General features: G+C 46.2%; 1 long non-coding RNA gene across 1 annotated transcript in view; it reads right to left on the bottom strand.

The window, feature by feature from the left end:
* The window catches only part of LOC132250170 (uncharacterized), a 41085-nt gene extending 23231 nt beyond the window's left edge, over window positions 1-17854 (bottom strand). Inside the window, exon 1 of the long non-coding RNA XR_009461796.1 lies at window positions 17522-17854. This is a non-coding gene — a long non-coding RNA (uncharacterized LOC132250170). The remainder of the gene's footprint in view (window positions 1-17521) is intronic.
* Between the last annotated feature and the right edge of the window lie 265 nt (window positions 17855-18119).

The following is an 18119-nucleotide window of genomic DNA, read 5'->3' as shown; positions in this document are numbered from 1 at the left end:
CTCATATCAGAACAAGACATCAGTGCAAGTAAAAACAAAAGCAAATATACATGATTTAGGTCTGGCCGTTCAGCTCAGAGGCTACAGGCTTCTTCCCAACTGGTGTTCCTGTACACCACACCTTCTGCTGCTTCTGGAGTATTAATCATTCCCCTCCTTCTTCAACTTCTAATTCCTGCTCCTGCCCCTCCCCCACCCCTGGGGAAGCACAGCCTGTAGGGCCTACATAAGCTATTCAGTGGGGGGCAGAGGGTACAATCAGCCCACATAACTTGGGCACCGGGGGGACCCATGTCAGGGGACTTCATGCAGAAGGGCTATCAATAAGTCCACTCAGCCATTGTGGCTGGGTAGTCTGCACAGTACACCATCCAAGCAAATACAGCCTCTGGCTGTTATCAAGTTGGACCACCCTGATTTAGTTTTATCCCAGTTTTATATTCTAGCTCATTCAGAGCACCTTGGATAATACTTGTTTCAAATTCAGATCCTTACAGTTATGACATACCGTTTTTAACTCAATCCACGAGTAATTTAGAGTTAATAAAATTATAGAAGTATAGAAAAACTGTAAAATTGCATTACATAAACTCAAAGCTACATTTATCACAACCACAATTAAAAGGCTTTAAAATTCAACTAAATAAAATATAAACCTGTCAAATTGAAGATAAGGATGCTAAATTATTTCCCACTAACAATATCTTGGAAAGACTATTATAGTTACAAAACTCAAGCGTGACAAATTTGGAAAGCCTTGCTTAAGGTGATTATATTAATTCTCATTAATTTATAATTAAGTTTGTGAATTTAGTCATCCCAATCTAATGCTTTAAAAATGAAAAGTCATTTTTTTCTTAACATTCACCATACACAAGGATTATGGCCCAAGTTCAGAAAAGCACTTGAGCACCTGCTATACTTTAGCTGAGTATTTAAGTCTCATTAAAGTAAAACATGAAAGTTAAGTACATGCTTAATTTTTGTCTTTAACAGGAATGGCTTTATGCAGAAGTGCCTTACAGTAGACTGTAAAGATTATACATAGAATTACAGAATCATGGAACACTAGGGCTGAAAGGGACATCTGGAGGTCATGTAGTCCAACCCCATGCCTGAGGCAGGATCATTCCAGCCCAAACCATCCCGCACAAATCTTTGTCTAATCTGTTACTAAAACTATAGTCAACACTGTCACACAACCACAAGGCATAGCACACTAATCTGCTGAAGGAAAATAGGGGGATGACAGTGGCCTATGTCCTGCTACTGCAAAGGTTGTTAAAATATACTCAAGGGGTGTGTCCAGATGAGTGCAGGCATGAGGCACGTGTCGCTGCAGATCTGTATTCAGTGCCACATGCAGCACACGGCTGCACATGAAGGTGTTTCCCATGCTGCCACATTGCAGCATGGGTTTGTTCTTTATATTTTTGAGATCCTGGGGTCAAAAAAACCCATGCCTAAAACAAGTGGGACAGTGCATATGGCTGTAGTGCCTACCTCCCAAAACCAGAGGCAGGCTGACCAAAGCCATGCTCTGGGTGCCAGCCAGGTTCCCTGCTGCAGGAGTGCTGCGGCTGCAGCTCCCAGAGGTCCCTGGAACCCCAGGTAAGGCTGCTGGGGCCAACACAGTTACTGGTCCCAGCCTTCCCTACCTCACCCAGGGTATCCTGCTGATGTCAGAGCACATATAGCATGGGCACTCAGGTGTGCTGCTGCTACTTGTCTCCAGAGAAACACACATTCCCCCTCATGGTGACATGTCCAAGAAGTCCAAGGAATTGTGACATCCTTGTGACATCAGTTCATTCAGTTTTAAGAAGGTTGGTGTTCCCCTTCATTTCTTATGGGGCTTTGATTTCATTACATCTACAGTGTAACACAATAACAGGCTTAAATTAATTACTTTAGTAAATTTGGATCATAGAATTATAGAATCACAGAAAATTAAGGTTGGGATGGGGCTCAGGAGACCATCTAGTCCAACCACCTGCTCAAAGCAGGACCATCCAAAACTAGATCATTCCAGCCAGGGTTCTGTTGAGCTGGGCCTTAAAAACCTCAAAGGATGGAGATCCCACCACTTCTCTAGGTAACCCATTCCAGTGCTTCACCACCCTCCTTGTGAGAAAGTTGTTACTACTATCCAACCTAACTTCCCTTCTTGCAACTTGAGATCATTGTTCCTTGTTCCATCATATGCCACCAACAGTCTAGCTCCATTTTCTTTGGAATCACCCTTCAGGTAGTTGAAGACTTCTATCAAATCACCTCTCAGTCTTCTATTCTGGAGACTAAATAAGCCCAGTTCCCTCAGCCTGCCCTTATAAGTCATGCGCCCCAGGCCTCTAACCATTTTTGTTGCCTTCTGCTGGACTCTGCCAAACTTGTGCACATTCTTTCTGTAGTGGGGGATCCAAAACTGGACACAGTACTCCAGGTGTGGCCTTACCAGTGCCAAATAGAGGAGAATAATCAGGTCCCTTGATCTGCTGGCAACACTCCTACTAATGCAGCCCAGTATGCTGCTAGCCTTCTTCTGTAACCCCCAGGTCCTTTTCTGCAGAGTTCCTGCTTAGCCAGTTGGTACCAGTGCATAGGGAGGAGGTCCCCATGTCTTGTACCCCAGCCTGTACCAGTGCATGGGATTGTTCCATCCTAAGTGCAAGACTTTACACTTCTCTTAATTGAACCTAATGATGTTTCTTTTGATCCAATCCTCCAACTTCTCAAGGTCTCTTTGAATCCTATCCCTACCCTCCAGCATAGCTACTACTCCCCACAGCTTGGTGTAATTTGCAAACTTGCTGAGGGTTCACTCTATCCCATCTTCTAAGTCATTGATGAAAAAAACCAGCCCCAGGACCAATCCCTGGGGCATTCCACTTGATATAAGCTGCCAACTAAATATGCTGTCCAAATTCTCTGATGAGACCAAGATGTGGGGCCAGGTGTGCACACTGGAGGGGAGGGACAGAATCCACAAATTGTTAGAGAGAAGTTTCAGGCTGGACATCAAGAGACACTACTTTACAGTTAGGGCTGCTAGGCTCTGGAATGGACTCCCAAGGGTGGTGGTGCTTACTTCTACCTTAGGGATCTTCAAGAGGAGGCTGGACAGATATTTAGCTGGGGTGTTATGACCCTGGCACTTGTTTCTGCCTGGAGCAGGGACTCAGACTTGATGATCTGTTTAGGTCCCTTCTGACCCTAAGCACTATGAAACTATGAAATGAGAACATGGCAGCAGGTAAACATCATGGAATGCCACTAAAGGAGGCTTGGGAAGCACTGTGGCGAACAGTGGCAGAGGAGCAGGAGCACATCAACAAGTTTCTCTGGAAGAGGACCTTGAGAGTGCCATGGAGCTCAGTGCAGGAAGAGGGCCTGGCAAAGCCACCAAGCACTGGAAAGAAAAAAGCAATGGCATGCCACAAACAAGTCTCAGGAAGAGACATGCACACCTCTGAGTGGGGTAAAAGAGAGGTGTGTGGCATTGGGTCAATGTCAAATAGCTTGAGTGTCACAGATACACTGTGCTGGCAGGAAGCCCTTGAGGAGGGGAGAAGACAAAGTCTATACCAGGTGATGAGACAGGCTATGGGGCTAAGACAGCCAGGGGCCTACCCAGGAAGGAGAGCTGTGTGGAGCTGCCAAAGCAGCTGGCAGGAACACTGGTGGGAGTGGATGAGACAGCCCAGCCTCAGGTCAGATGGAGCCAAGATGGGAAGGGGTGGGGACCCAGAGGAAGGCTTCACATGATGACTGTCGGGGGTGCAGTGGGGAGCCGCTGAGCCTGTGAGGCAGTTCTTAAAAAGGGGGAAAGTAAAAGGCCCCAGCCAAGGACCTGTGGGCCTGGGAGACAAGAACCAGGGGCTCATCAGTGGACACTTATTGTTTTCTGTTGCTGTTGGCATTACTCATGAGTTTCCTGTTACCTCAAGAATGAGGTGAGTTTTAGCTGAGAAGGCCACAGAGCCCAGTCAAAGGACAGCCTACAAGAAGCTTATGGCCAAGAGGTTGCCAACCTCAAAGCAGGACTTTGCAGGTGAGAAGATGTCATTATAATCAAGACCCCTACAGACTGATGTTCAGCAATCAGCCATGGATGTGATAAGGGTGGGGTAAAGGGGAGGTTGGTGTCCCACGAACAAACCCAGATATGAGATCCCACAGGCCACCTGCCAGGAGCTGTCTCCCAAGAGGAATATCAAAGTCATGGTAGATGAGCAGGAACAGCAACCAGATCACACAGGTGGTGCAAACTTGGGGTCCCTCCCTGATGTTGCTGGGGGGGGCAATGGTCAAGCAGGACCTAAGCCCTTCAACACCTACCATAGACAAAGATAAACCTGAATGGATGTAGTATTAGACATTATTGAACTTCTGTCCCGGATCCCATCCAGATTCTAGTTAACCCACAGTCCCCCAGCATCCCAAAATGCTTGGACCTCCCCTTTAAACCACGCTTTGCAGGGTGGGTGGGCCAGCCTTGCCCCAAGCTGTCTGTTCCACCTGAGAAATGTGCTCTAGCACCCCCGGGCTTCTGACCTGCATGACTGCAAGCATATGGCTGCATTTCCAGAATCAAAAGTGAATGTCTGTTCAGTTGCTTATTGGTTCAATGTATGCAGTTTAGACTAATCTGCAAAAGATTGAATCGATTCAGCCTCAGGCTTTTTGAGTGTCTGTACTTAGCCATTGTGTCACAACTGTTCTAGATCACATGATAATTCTTCCACTTTCAGGTGTTGTTGCTTCAATGCATCAGACAAAAATTTTAAATAAAATGGACAAGGGAGCAGAGTATGACTCTGAAAAGTAGCAAATGAAACATTTAAACTAAGGTAGATAAGCCACCATTATAACATGTTATATTAATGCAACAGAACTGATAAAGGCAGTGGGTGAATTGATAAGGAGCACATCCTGGATAAAAAAAAAAAAGAACTTCATTAGCAGGGATCCATATCTTCCCCTGATTAAAATGAAACAGCACTAATATATAAATATATTATAATAATATATATATATATATAAGTGCTGTTTCATTTTAATCAGGGGAAGATACGGATTTGGGGTTTCTTTTTTTCTTCTGAAAAATGGGGATTTTTTTTTTATCATAGAAAATCAGGATCCTTGGTCATTAGGCATATCCTAGCATAGGAAAAAAACCTCAGAATATTTTGTATAATAATCTTGTGCTCAATGTTGCACTCTTTGTGCTGTTTACTCTGACTGTGCTAGATATATACCACAAATGTAGATCTTTTCTATGAAACTCAGGGAGAATAAAATGAGTAGAATTCTCCCAAATGATTCTTTAATCTCTCCAGTGGCATCATTTTCATGGGGACCAATAAATAAACATTGACTTTAAATTCTGAAATGCAGCAATTATTTCTGATATGCCTTTGATAGAACAACAAAACATGACAGGGTATTGGTGAGTATCTGTGTTGTACTGTCACACCTTTTTCCTGTTAAACATTCCCATAGTTCCTTCTCTAGCAAAGCCCTTTGTTGTTTTTTTTGTTTTGTTTTTTTTTAAGAGTCTCACAGTGGTTCTTCTATTAAATCTCTGCAGAAAGCTGTTGTGTAGTCCAGAGGGATTCTGAGGAGAACTACAGCACTTGAAGTATCAAGAAAATTCTGGTTATCATATGAAAAAGGCTGTCATCCAGCTCAGGTGTAACTGTGACTTGGAACTGGTTTCAGTTATGGTTATTTGGGCTGGGGGGAACCAATGTGATCTTTCTCCAGTTAGATGGGGAAGCAGTTGGAGGGCTAAAAATAAAAAGAACAGTGATCTTGGTAGGGCTCAGCAGAGGAAAGACACCAGAAGTGAGCATAAATATAGAAAAAAGAAAAAAAATTAAGGCCAAAACTAATGAAGGAAATCAATGGTGAAAGGGGAACAGTTTTCCTAATGTCACATCAGAATAATTATTTTCTCATATTATGGTTTATTCTGAGCGTTCCCAGGCTCCATAGGACAAAACCCCTTGTTCTTGACTTAAAATCCTAGGTAATATTCCCTTTTGTGGTGACAAGTTGGGGGCCAGTGAAGGTATTTAAAATAATTGCCTGGACCCCAATTTAAAAAACGAATGTTAAAAAAATGAATGAATGCTTTATAAGCTTGTCACTCAGCTCTGGACATGGAATATGCCAAACCAAATTAGTCACATAAATTCCCTATACTTTAAATGGAGTTATGAGCCAAGGACAGGGAATCACAGTATTCACAAGACTTCCTAAACCAGGCAACGGGAAATAAGAAAGAAATTGCTTGTCTGAAATCCAGAAAGGAGTGGAACCTGTGGTTCCCCACCTTCCAGAGAATTACCATCATCACTGGGCTTTTTTTTTTTTTTTAATCTTTTCTCCTCTTGCATGAAAAAAAATTGCATCTTGGCTGTCCACTTGCTCAGTTTCAATAGAATTATGAAAGGATGCTCAATCCATGCTGTTCAATAGAGCACTTACAGCATTCTCTTGGGAAATTACAGATGTGAACAAATACTCTAGCCACTATCCTGTTATACAAAACGTGGGTACCACCCCATTGTATTCAAGAATTAATGTGGGGTGCTGTGTTTTACATTGAAACCAGTGCTACCATTGCCTATTGGACATGCTGTGTGAATTTCTAAGACAGTGGTTCTCAACCTTGTTAGACTCCAGGCATCCCTCACTGGTCTCAAGGCACCCCTTGGAAAATGCCAAGTTTTCATGTATTTTTTGACAACAGAAAAATTACAGAGAAATTCTTCTGTTGAAAAGAATTCAGGAATACTACAACCAGTCAGAATTTTTTTTTTTAACACAACAGATTCCTATTTAAAATTTCTGGGTTTATCTTAGGAATTATGTTTTGCACACCTAACAGTGCTACTATTGCATGACACCCCACAATACCTTTGAAAGGATTGCAAGGCACCCAAGGATATTGTGGCACTGTGGTGAGAATCTCTGGCCTAAAATATTCAGATTCAAAGCACCAAGTGATTAACTGGAACTTAGACAGGAATTAAACACCTACATTCAAATTCAGATCTACCTCTGTTCTACCTGCCAAATTCTCTCTTCTACCTGCCAAGTGGCTTGTCTCAAGGGGAGGGTGGGGCATACAGAAAAGCAGCTGATGTGTATTTATACCTGGCTCAGGAGGGCTTTGTCTTTGTCTGTTTCTTTGTTTGTTCATTGTATTTATATATATATATATATATATATATATATATATACAGTTACCAGAAGTTTCTCAATCACAGTCTTATGGAGGACTTCAATCACCTTGATATCTGCTGGAAGGGCAATACAGCAATGTACAGGCATTCCAGGAAGTTTTTTGAGAGTGTTCAGGATAGCTTCCTGGTGCAAGTATTGAAGAGGCCAACTAGGGCTTTGCTTTTTTTCACCTGCTGGTCACAAACAGGGAAGAATTGGTGGGGAATGTAGTAGTGGATTTCAACTTAGGCAGCAGCAACCACAAAATGATTAAGTTCAGGTTCATGAAGAAAGGAAGGAAGGAGAGCAGCAGAATAAGAACCCTGGACTTCAGAAAAGCAGACTTTGACTCACTCAGAGAACTGATGGGTAGGAACCCCTAGGAGGCCAGTCTGAGGAGGAAAGGATTCCTGGAGAGCTGGGTCTAGCACAAGACATGCAGGTGCAAGCCCACTGTGCCCCTGTCAGCCCAGGGACCCCCGGGAAGAGACCCCAGGACCCCCAACAAGCCCCAGCCTGCCCACAGTTAAGCAGGGGCCCATGGTGGGAAGGACATAGCTAGCTGGGAGTGGGCTGAGTGGAGGTGGGGAGGGTCATACCCCCCTGACTCCTACTTCGTCCAGCCCCCCAGGGAGCCACGTGACTGGAGCCTTGTGAACAGGCCATGCAAACAGGTGTGTTACTGGGCCCGGTGCATGAGTTAGCATAGAGTTTGTGCAGGGGAACATGGGTCCCCTCAGAGTCTGCGGCCTCCCCCTCTAGTGCCTCAGAGGCCTCTACCCAGATGGAGCACATGGTTCTGAGCTCCATGCAGATGGAGGCTCTGGCTCTCAGCTGTGGGGGCTGCTTGTCACTTTTTCAGGCTGTGGGGTCCAGGAGCATGGCCATCTCCCTTTGTGAGGTTTGCTCCATTTTGCGGTATCTGGTGCGCCAGCTGAAGGAGCTCCAGGCTGCAGTCCAGAGACTGCGTGCCATCAGAGATGGTGAGCAGGAGATAGACTCCTACTGCCAGGCTCTTCTCCCCTGTGAGGTGGACGGTAGACCAGGACAAGGGAGGACTCGTGGACCTCCTTTGCTTTCCAGCCAAAGGGTTGGACCAAGGTGTTCAAGGGCCCCAAGGCCCGCCGCACCAAGGTCCCCACCCTGCTGGAGCTTTGCAACAGGATGAACCTCTTGAAGCCCCAGCAAAGCCTGCCAAGCTGCCAGCTGCTGCAGGCAACACAGGCTCAACTGTAGCTACCGCCCCCGCTCTCCTTAAGACAAAGTGCAAAGTGTTTTTTGTGGGAGACTCCATCCTGAGGGGGACTGAGGGGACAATTTGCCACCCTGACCCCTTAGCCCAGGAAGTTTGCTGCTTCCCAGAAGCCCATATCTGAGAAACTGCAGAGAAGATCCCTGAACTCTTCCAGCCTACTGACCACTCCCTATGCTTCTTATCCATGTAGGCACAAATGACATGGCTTGGAGCGCTCCCAGCCAGGTCATGAAGCACTACAGGGATTTGGGAGTGGGGCTAAAGGGTTAAGGGGCACAGGTGATGTTTTCTTCGATCCTCCCCATCTTAGGCTATGGGCTGAGGTGGGAGAGGAGGATTGAGATAGTGAACCAAAGACTGCGGCCCTGGTGTCATCGGAAAGGCCTTGGTTTCCATGACCACAGTCTGCTCTTTGGTGAAAGAGGCAGTGAGCTGCTGGGAAGGGACAGCCTCCTCCACCGGGTTTTAACTGAACCTCCCGGGGGGATGGGGGGATTACCACCACTGCTGGCCCACTGAGCAACCCTTGCAAAGCCAGCAGGTGAAGGCACTTAAGGAAGCCCACCCCTGCCCCAGCCCAAAAGTGAGCTGTGGGCAAGGAAAGGGCCCCCAAAGGGACACTTGCCAGCCTGTACACAAATCCCAGGAGCTTGGGGAATAAACAGAAGGAACTTGTCTTCCTGCTTAACACGCATAACTATGATGTAATAGGGATAACGGAGACCTGGTGGTCTCCACCCATGACTGGGCCACAGGTATAGATAGTGATACCCTGTACAGGAAGGATCAAGTGGACAAAAGGGGTGGGGGTGTAGCTCTCTATGTCAAAGAAAGCTATGCATCCCTGCAAGCTGACATTGGCACCCAGGGTGGATGACTAGAGACCTTCTGGGTTAAAATCCATGGGGAATGCGGCACAGGGGACACAATGGTGGGAGTTTACTACAGACCTCCAACCCAGGATCAAGAGCTTGTAGATTCATAGATTCATAGATGTTAGGGTTGGAAGGGACCTCAATAGATTTTCATAGATTTCATAGATTTCATAGACATTAGGGCTGGAAGGGACCTCGGAAGATCATCGAGTCCAGCCCCCTGCCCAAAGGGCGGGAAGTCAGCTGGGGTCATAGGATCCCAGCAAGATAAGCATCCAGTTTCATCTTGAAGGTGTTCAATGAAGGCGCTTGAACCACCTCCGGTGGCAGGCTGATCCAGACCTTGGGGGCTCGGACAGTAAAGAAATTCTTCCTTATGTCCAGCCTGAAACGATCTTGAAGTAGTTTGTGACCATTCAACCTCATCATCCCTTGGGGCGTTCTGGTGAACAAATCTTCCCCCAGATACTGGTGGTCACCCCTGATAAACTTGTAGGTGGCCATCAGATCACCCCTGAGCCTGTGCTTTTCCAGGCTAAAGAGCCCCAGGGCTCTCAGCCTGTCATCGTAGGGTCTGCTTCCCTGACCTCTAATCATGCGCGTGGCTCTTCTCTGGACTCTCTCAAGCTTCTCCACATCCTTTTTGAATTGTGGAGCCCAAAACTGGACACAGTACTCCAGGTGTGGCCTCACTAAGGCCGAGTACAGGGGGAGAATGATGTCCCGGGATTTGCTTGAGAAGCATCTATGGATGCAAGCCAGCGTTTTGGTCACTTTACTACCCGCAGCATTGCATTGCAGGCTCATGTTCATCTTGTGGTCAATGATGACCCCCAAGTCTCTTTCTTCCATAGTGCTAGCCAACATAGCACTGCCGAGCCTATAAGGATGCAGCGGGTTTTTTTTTCCCAAGGTGGAGAACCTTGCATTTATCGGCGTTGAACACCATCAGATTCTCATCCGCCCACTTGCTGAGCCTGTCCAGGTCAGCCTGGATCACCCGCCTGTCTTCTGGTGTGGATGCTTTGCCCCAAAGTTTGGTGTCATCGGCGAACTGGGCCAGTTCGCTTCTGACTCCAGTGTCCACATCATTAATGAAGATGTTGAACAGTATGGGTCCAAGGACAGAACCTTGTAGGACCCCACTGGTCACCGGACACCATGATGAGTGACTTCCATCAATTACTACCCTCTGGGTCCGACCCCAGAGTCAATTTTCCAGCCAGTGGATCGTGGAGGACCCAAGGCGACAATTGGCCAGTTTCTCCTGGAGGCAATCATGGGACACCAGATCGAAGGCTTTTTTGAAGTCAAGATATGTGACATCAATCTCTTCTCCCTTGTCCAGGTGATAGGTTACCTGGCCGTAGAAGGAAATGAGATTGGTCAAGCAAGACCTACTCGCAACAAACCCTTGGTGAATAAAACCTCACCAATTCCCTTCTGTCCCCCCGTGATGAATTTATAGGCAGCCACAAGGTCGCCTCTCAACCTTTTCTTGCGGAGGCTGAAAAGGTCCAGGTTCTCTAGTCTCTCCTCATAGAGCTTGGTCTGCAAGCCCTTAACCATACGAGTGGCCCTTCTCTGGACCCTCTCCAGGTTATCCGCATCCCTCTTGAAGTGCGGCGCCCAGAATTGCATGCAGTACTCCAACTGCGGTCTGACCAGTGGCCGATAGAGGGGAAGTATCACCTCTTTGGATCTATTCATCATGCATCTGCTGATGCATGATAAAGTGCCATTAGCTTTTCTGATGGCTTCGTCACACTGCTGACTCATGTTCATCTTGGAGTCCACTAGGACTTCAAGATCCCTTTCCACTTCCGTGCCACCCAGCAGGTCATTTCCTAGGCAGTAGGTGTGAAGGACATTTTTCCTCCCTAGGTGCAGCACTTTGCATTTCTCCTTGTTGAATGCATTCTGTTTTCTGCCCACTTGTCCAACCTATCCAGGTCTGCTTGCAGCTGTTCCCTGCCCTCCGGCATGTCCACTTCTCCCCATAGCTTTGTGTCATCTGCAGACTTGGACAGAGTACACTTCACTCCCTTGTCCAAGTCGCTGATGAAGACATTGAAGAGTATCGGTCCAAGGACCGAGCCCTGTGGGACCCCACTGCCCACACCCTTCCAGGTCGAAGACGACCCATCCACCACGACTCTCTGGGTGTGATTCTCTAGCCAATTCGCCGCCCACCAGACTGTGTAGTCTTCCAATTCACAACCTCTTAACTTGTTCACCAGTTTGGGGTGGGATACCGTATCGAAGGCCTTCCTGAAGTCTAAGTATACGACATCCACCCCTCCTCCTGTGTCCAGGCGTTTCGTAACCTGGTCATAAAAAAAGACTAGATTAGTCAGGCATGATCTGCCTGCTATGAACCCGTGCTGGTTTCCCCTCAGCATAATTTGTCCTGCTGGGCTCTCGCAAATGTGAGCCTTGATAATTTTTTCAAAGACTTTCCCAAGGATGGAGGTGAGACTGACTGGCCTATAATTGTCCGTGTCCTCCTTCCTCCCCTTCTTGAAAATGGGGACCACATTGGCCCTTTTCCAGTCCTTCAGGACTTGGCCCGTATGCCACGAACGTTCAAATATTCCTGCCAGTGGGTGTGCAATGATGTCGGCCAGTGCCTTCAGTACCCTCGGATGGAGCTCATCCGGGCCTGCTGACTTAAATGCATCCAGTTCTTCCAAGTGACTCTGCACCATCTCAGGGTCTACACATGGTAGTCTGGCGCCTTGCTGCTGCCTCTCTACAACCCCAGTGAGAGACTTGTCTTGCCCTTCTCTTAGGAACACTGAGGCAAAGAACTCATTGAGGAGTTCAGCCTTGTCCCCCCTGTCCGTCACCAATTGATCCTTGACCAGGAGTTTGCAAGGTAATTGGCTGAGGTCACACGCTCCTTGTGCGTGGCTGTCATGGGAGACTTCAATTACCCAGACATCTTATGTGAAGAGCACTCAGCCAAATCCAAGCAGTTGCAAAGCTTTCTCTCATGCATGGATGAGCTCTATCTGATGCAAGAAGTTGACAGGCCAATGAGAGGTAAAGCACTGCTCAACCTGGTTGTGGCAATGGGGGATGACCGAATCAGTGACCTAATGATTGAATGGAAGCTGTGTGACAGTGATCACAAGCTGATCACCTTCACAATCCACCGTAAAGCTGGCAAGTCAGTCAGCAATACAGAAGTCCTTGACTTCAGGAAAGCTAACTTTGATAAGCTCAGGAGGCTTGTCAGGGAGGCCCTAAAAGGGAGGGGAGTTCAGGATGAGTGGTTGCTCCTCAAAGGAGTGATCCTGGATGCACAAGCAAAATCTATCCCATCTCAGAGGAAAGGCATCAAAAGGGCACAGCAGCCCCCTTGGCTCTCCAGGGAACTAGCAGACCTCCTGCATCTAAAAAGAAAGACCTACAAAGGATGGAGGACTGGATCCACCTCCAAGAAAGAATGCTCTGCACTGGTCTGGACCTGCATGGTGTGAACCAGGAAAGCCAAAGCTGCGATGGAACTCAAATTAGCTACAAGTATAAAGGACAATAAAAACTCATTTTCTTAGATATGTGGGGAGCTGAAGGAAAATCAAGGACAACATTGGACCCCTGGTAAACCAGATGGGACAACAGACAAGCGATGCCCAGGCAAAAGACAACTTGCTAATGGGTACTTTGTGTCAGTCTTTCACCAGTCCCATGGGGCACTCCTACCCATTATGGGACAGGGTGGACTGGGTCAGGAAGATTCTTTACCCCCATCAATGCTGACCTCATGAAGGAACACCTTGATAGACTGGACACCTTCAAGTCAGCTGGCCCTGACAGTTTACACCCTAGGGTACAGAAGGAGCTGACTAGTATCATAGTTTAGCCCCTGGCATGGATTTTTGAGAACTCCTGGCACTCTGGTGAAGTGCCCGAAGATTGGAAGAAGGCCAATGTGGTGCCTATATTCAAGAAAGGGAGGAAAGTGGATCCAGCAAGCTATAGGTCTATCAGCCTGACCTCTATCCTGGGGAAGGTCTTAGAAAAGAGTATTAAAGAGGCCATTCTTAACAGACTGGCTGGTGGCAACATCCTGAGGGATACCCAGCACGGGTTTCTTGCAGGTAGGTTGTGCTTGACCAATCTTATTTCCTTCTATGACCAGGTGGCCTATCACCTGGATAAGGGAGAAGAAATTGATGTCATATATTTTGATTTAAAAAAAGCCTTTGATCTGGTATCCCATGATCACCTCTTAGTAAAATTAGCTAACTGCTGCCTTGGCCTCACCATGATCCGCTGGCTGCGGAATTGGCTCTGTGGTAGCACCCAGAAGGTGGTGGTTGACGGAAGTCAATTGTTATGGTGCCCTGTGACCTGTGGGGTCCCCTAAGATTCTGCCTTTGGGCCTATATTATTTAACATCTTCATTAATGATGTGGACATTGGTATCAGAAGCGGACTGGCCAAGTTTGCCAGCGACAATAAATTTTGGGGTAAAGCATCCACACCTGAGGACAGGAGTGGGATCCAGCCTGACCTTGACAGGCTCAGGAAATGGGTGGACAAGAACCTGATGGTGTTTAACACTGAAAAATGCAAGGTTTTCCACCTTGGGCTGAAAGCCTGCATCATCCTTATAGGCTCAGTAGTGTTATGCTGGCTAGTACTACGGACGAAAGGGACTTGGGGGTCATGATTTACCACAAGATGAACATGAACCTTCAATATGATACTGATGCTACTAAAGCAAGAAAAACACTTGCTTGCATCCACAGATGCTTCTCAAGCAAATACAAGGACATCATTCTCCCATTGTACTCAGCCTTGGTGAGGCCGCAGCTGGAGTACTGCATCCAGTTTTGGGCTCCACAATTCAAAAAGGATGTGGAGAAGCTTTAGAGGGTGCAAAGGAGAGACATGCATGATCAGAGGTCAAGAAAGCAGACCTTATGAAGAGAGGCTGAGAGCCATGGGACTCTTCAGCCTGGAAAAGCGCAGGCTTGGGGTGATCTGGTGGCCACCCATAAGTTTATTAGGGGAGCTTACCAGGATCTGGGGGAATGTCTATTTATCAGAGCACCCCAAGTGATGACAAGGTTGAATGGTCACAAACTCTTCCATGACCATTTCAGGCTGGACATAAGGAAGCACTTCCTTACTGTCTGAGCCCCCAAGGTTTGGAATAGATTGCCACCAGAAGTGGTTGCAGCACCTACTTTGAACACCTTCAAAAGACATCTGGATGTTTATCTTGCTGAGATCCTATGATCCCTGCTGACTTCCTGCCCCTGGGGCAGGGGGCTGGACTTGATGATCTCCCAATGTCCCTTCCAGCCCTAATGTCTATGAAATCTAAGAAATCGATGGATACATGTTAAAGAAACCTTACTGAGGGCACAGGAATGAACTACCCTGATGCCCAGGAAGACTAGCAAGTAAGGCAGAAGACCAGCTTGGCAAGTAGGAAGATCTTCAGTGAGCTAAAACAAAAAAAGTAAGCTTATAATAAATAGAAACTTGGACAAACAACTAGGGAGGATAAGAGTTTTGTTCATGCATGCAGGGATGCAATCAGGAAGGCCAAAGCAGGGATTTAATTGAGGAATTAACCTTTGGGGGAAAATAGTAGCATAATGAGAGCCTTTTATAATAATTTGAGTGTAAAATACTCTTTGGTAGATAAGTGTGAGTCATAGGTGTACCTAGAAAAAACAAATTGTGAAGATATCTTCTATAAGCAAGACCTCCAGAGATCGATGTTCATCTCAGCTGTGGATGTGGTAAGGGTAGGGTAAAGGGGAGGATGGAGCCCCACATTGAAACCCAGGTGTGAGATCCCATGAAGTTCTGGGCCCAATTATGATAGGAACTGTTGTTCCCACTAACTGATTAAAATATGAATCCTTTCCTGATTACCATTTAAGCATAGTTCTACTTCTGTGGAGATCTGTTTTGCAGACATTTCTTCTCCATTCTGGCAAAAACTAACAAACAAAACAAGATGAAAAAATGAGAATATGAAGATCTGTGGACTTCTTTTGTTTTCCAAGTGGGCATGTCATTAATATCTTCTAAGTAACACGGTGAAATAATTTAAAATGCAGACTGTCAAGATACAGCAGATTAAAATTCAAGTCTAAAATGTGTTAAAAGATTAAAGGATTCTCTTTTAAGAGCCTTCAAAGGGTAGAAAAATTATTAGCTCATTACAACAAAAGTACGCCCTTTGTATGGGGAGGGAAAGTATGAGAATGAGCAGGTGGTTAATCTGAACCTGAGGTGCCTGCTTTGAAGAAAAGAGATTTCAGAGAGCACCTCATGACACATTAGGGTGTTCTTAAAAAATAGGCTGTTCCAAAACTGAGTAAACCAGTAACTTGATTTGGAGTCATTTTCACCAGACTAGTATGACTGAGAAAAAAATTCAGATCATGCCAGTCAAAGCCATACGTCTTGGTTTTTCAGAAGAAATCAGGCATTTTACAAATTGACATAATTAAAAATGGTGCATTATAGAGGTGTTCAGGGGGCAGTCTAGGGAGGGGAGTACACTAGCAAGCTTGCACAACCCCCTTTTGATTCTTGGGCTACCCAATGTTTAAAACCAAGTGCCTGGCAGCAACAGCAGCAGCTTTGCTATTCAGGCAGTGCGGAGGAAGTTAGTTGACTTCATGGTTCATTATAATCTACCTGATCCCTTCTAAACTCTTTATTCACTGGTATTAACAACTCTTTCTCCTTTTTAATGGTCTTGTGTTCCACCAATCCCTTGTTCTGCAATTATGCTGTTTATTAGCTGGTCTTGGTAATGTAGCTCCTAGTTTACAGAGCACCAGTGTGGGCCCTGCACTCCCGCCTGGCTGTTGCTGCGCTCCTCATGCCCACTCACTGCCCTTTCACCCCACCTGCTGCAGCCATTTCCCTTCCCTTCTCCCCACCCCACACATGCCCACTAGAAGCACATGGTTCTCAGCTGCAATGCCAGGACCGCAGGAGCTGGCCTAGCCCAGCCAGCCCTGAGGACTGGGGCAATCACCCATGGTCCTCTCCTGACTCCTGCCCCACCTCCTTCTTATCTGTATTTCCCTTAGTGCGAGAAGGCAGGAGCAGTTGCCGTCCAGAAGCTTCCAGCTGGGGCTTGGGTTGTGGGGGCTGGAGGGAGGCAGGGCCATGTCAGACTTGCTGCAGCAGCTGTTTAGTTTTGCTGCTGCCTACCCCTGGGTCCTATGAGCACTGGATCCTGTCATCTTTGACAGGCAGACAAGGACAGATAAATATTAATTTTCAAAAAAAAATGTAGGGGCCCCGTGGTCCCTAAATATTTTGCTTGCCCCTGCTCTAGCCAGAGACTTCTTTCCTCATTTTTTTTTTTTTTAAGTCTTGTGACATGTTGGCAATTGTAATGACTCTCGGCCCCTGGAATCTCATGACTATCAGAATTACAGTTTTCATGTTCTTGTTAACTTTACATTGTATACTTAAGCTAAAGATTACAGTGCAAAGTTGGATGAAGTTCCCTAGTATCTCAAAATTGGAAAAGCAAAAAAACCCCTTAAAAATATATATATAATTAATATTATTTTTAAACTCATCATTTTTTAACTTGTTCATTTTTTTAATATTTATTCTTTTCTTATAAATTCCCTAGTTTATGATATGAAGGCCTGATGTCTGCAATATACTGATTGAACAAATGTACAGCAGAACAGTTACAGATGACTTGCATATATGTAAGTAGTAGATTGAACTATGACTTTTTTGATTCCTGTATACAAAATACAATTGTTACACCTACTAGCGTGAACAATTTTGAGAGGACACCACTATGTATCCTCTAATTACCACTATAAGTTGATGAGTGCTAAATATCAAGTCGTTTTCAGCTAGTGGTAAATGCAAACATTCATAAATATGCAAGAATAGGCAACATAGATAATTTCCTTCATTAGAATACACAATTATTCCCATTCACTTCAATTGTGCCATTAGGGCCTTGTTACATGGTAAATTTAGATGGCATCTGCAGCTCTTAACCCCTAGACTGGCTGCACATTAACACATTTTAAGAGTCTTAAAGCATTCATTGTTTAAGTAAGAGTTATGCCACTCCAGGGCAGGATTATCTCCAATCCTCCTAATTTTGTTCCTGTTCCATTACTATGTGGCTACTTACCACAGCTATTTCACCCCAGTTAAAGTCCTCCAGTATCCCAGAATGTTCTGAGCTCTGAGGGGTACAATCCTTTTTTCTCCAGCGCTCAGGCAGGGCCTGTTGCCCTGCACCCCATGCACTGCTGGCCAGGCACTGTCTGAGCTCTGAAGGGCCTATCCTTTTTTCCCTGGAGTGCCCAGTGGCTGCAGTATCTCCCACTGTCACCTGGACCAGCTCTCCTCCCACTGGTGGGTAGTAGGCACTGCCTGAGCTCCGGAGAAAAAAGGATCAGGCACCTTGGAGCTCAGAGGTAGTGAACTCCAGGACTGAAACCCTGGAGGTCTCTGGTCTCACTGGAACTGATGCAGCAGCTCCACACTGAGAGTGTGGTCACCAGGCTTAAGCCTTGACAGTCCTGGTCTCAATGTGGAGCTGCCATGCTAATTTCAGTGAGGCCAGAGAGCACCAGGGAAGCTACTTTCCCAGATCTTTCTCATCTGCCTGAAATTAACATGGTGGTGGGCTTGCTTTCAATTTGGCAGGAGCTGCAAGAGGGTCCTGCTCCTAGTCCTGCCCCTATTTACCAAGCCTCTAGTAGCACGTCACAGCTGTAAAGTAA

The sequence above is a fragment of the Alligator mississippiensis genome, chromosome 1 (assembly GCF_030867095.1).
Source record: "Alligator mississippiensis isolate rAllMis1 chromosome 1, rAllMis1, whole genome shotgun sequence".
NCBI lineage: Eukaryota > Metazoa > Chordata > Crocodylia > Alligatoridae > Alligator > Alligator mississippiensis.
The sequence above is the reverse complement of the archived record's forward strand: the minus strand, read 5'-3'. Positions and strand labels throughout refer to the sequence as shown.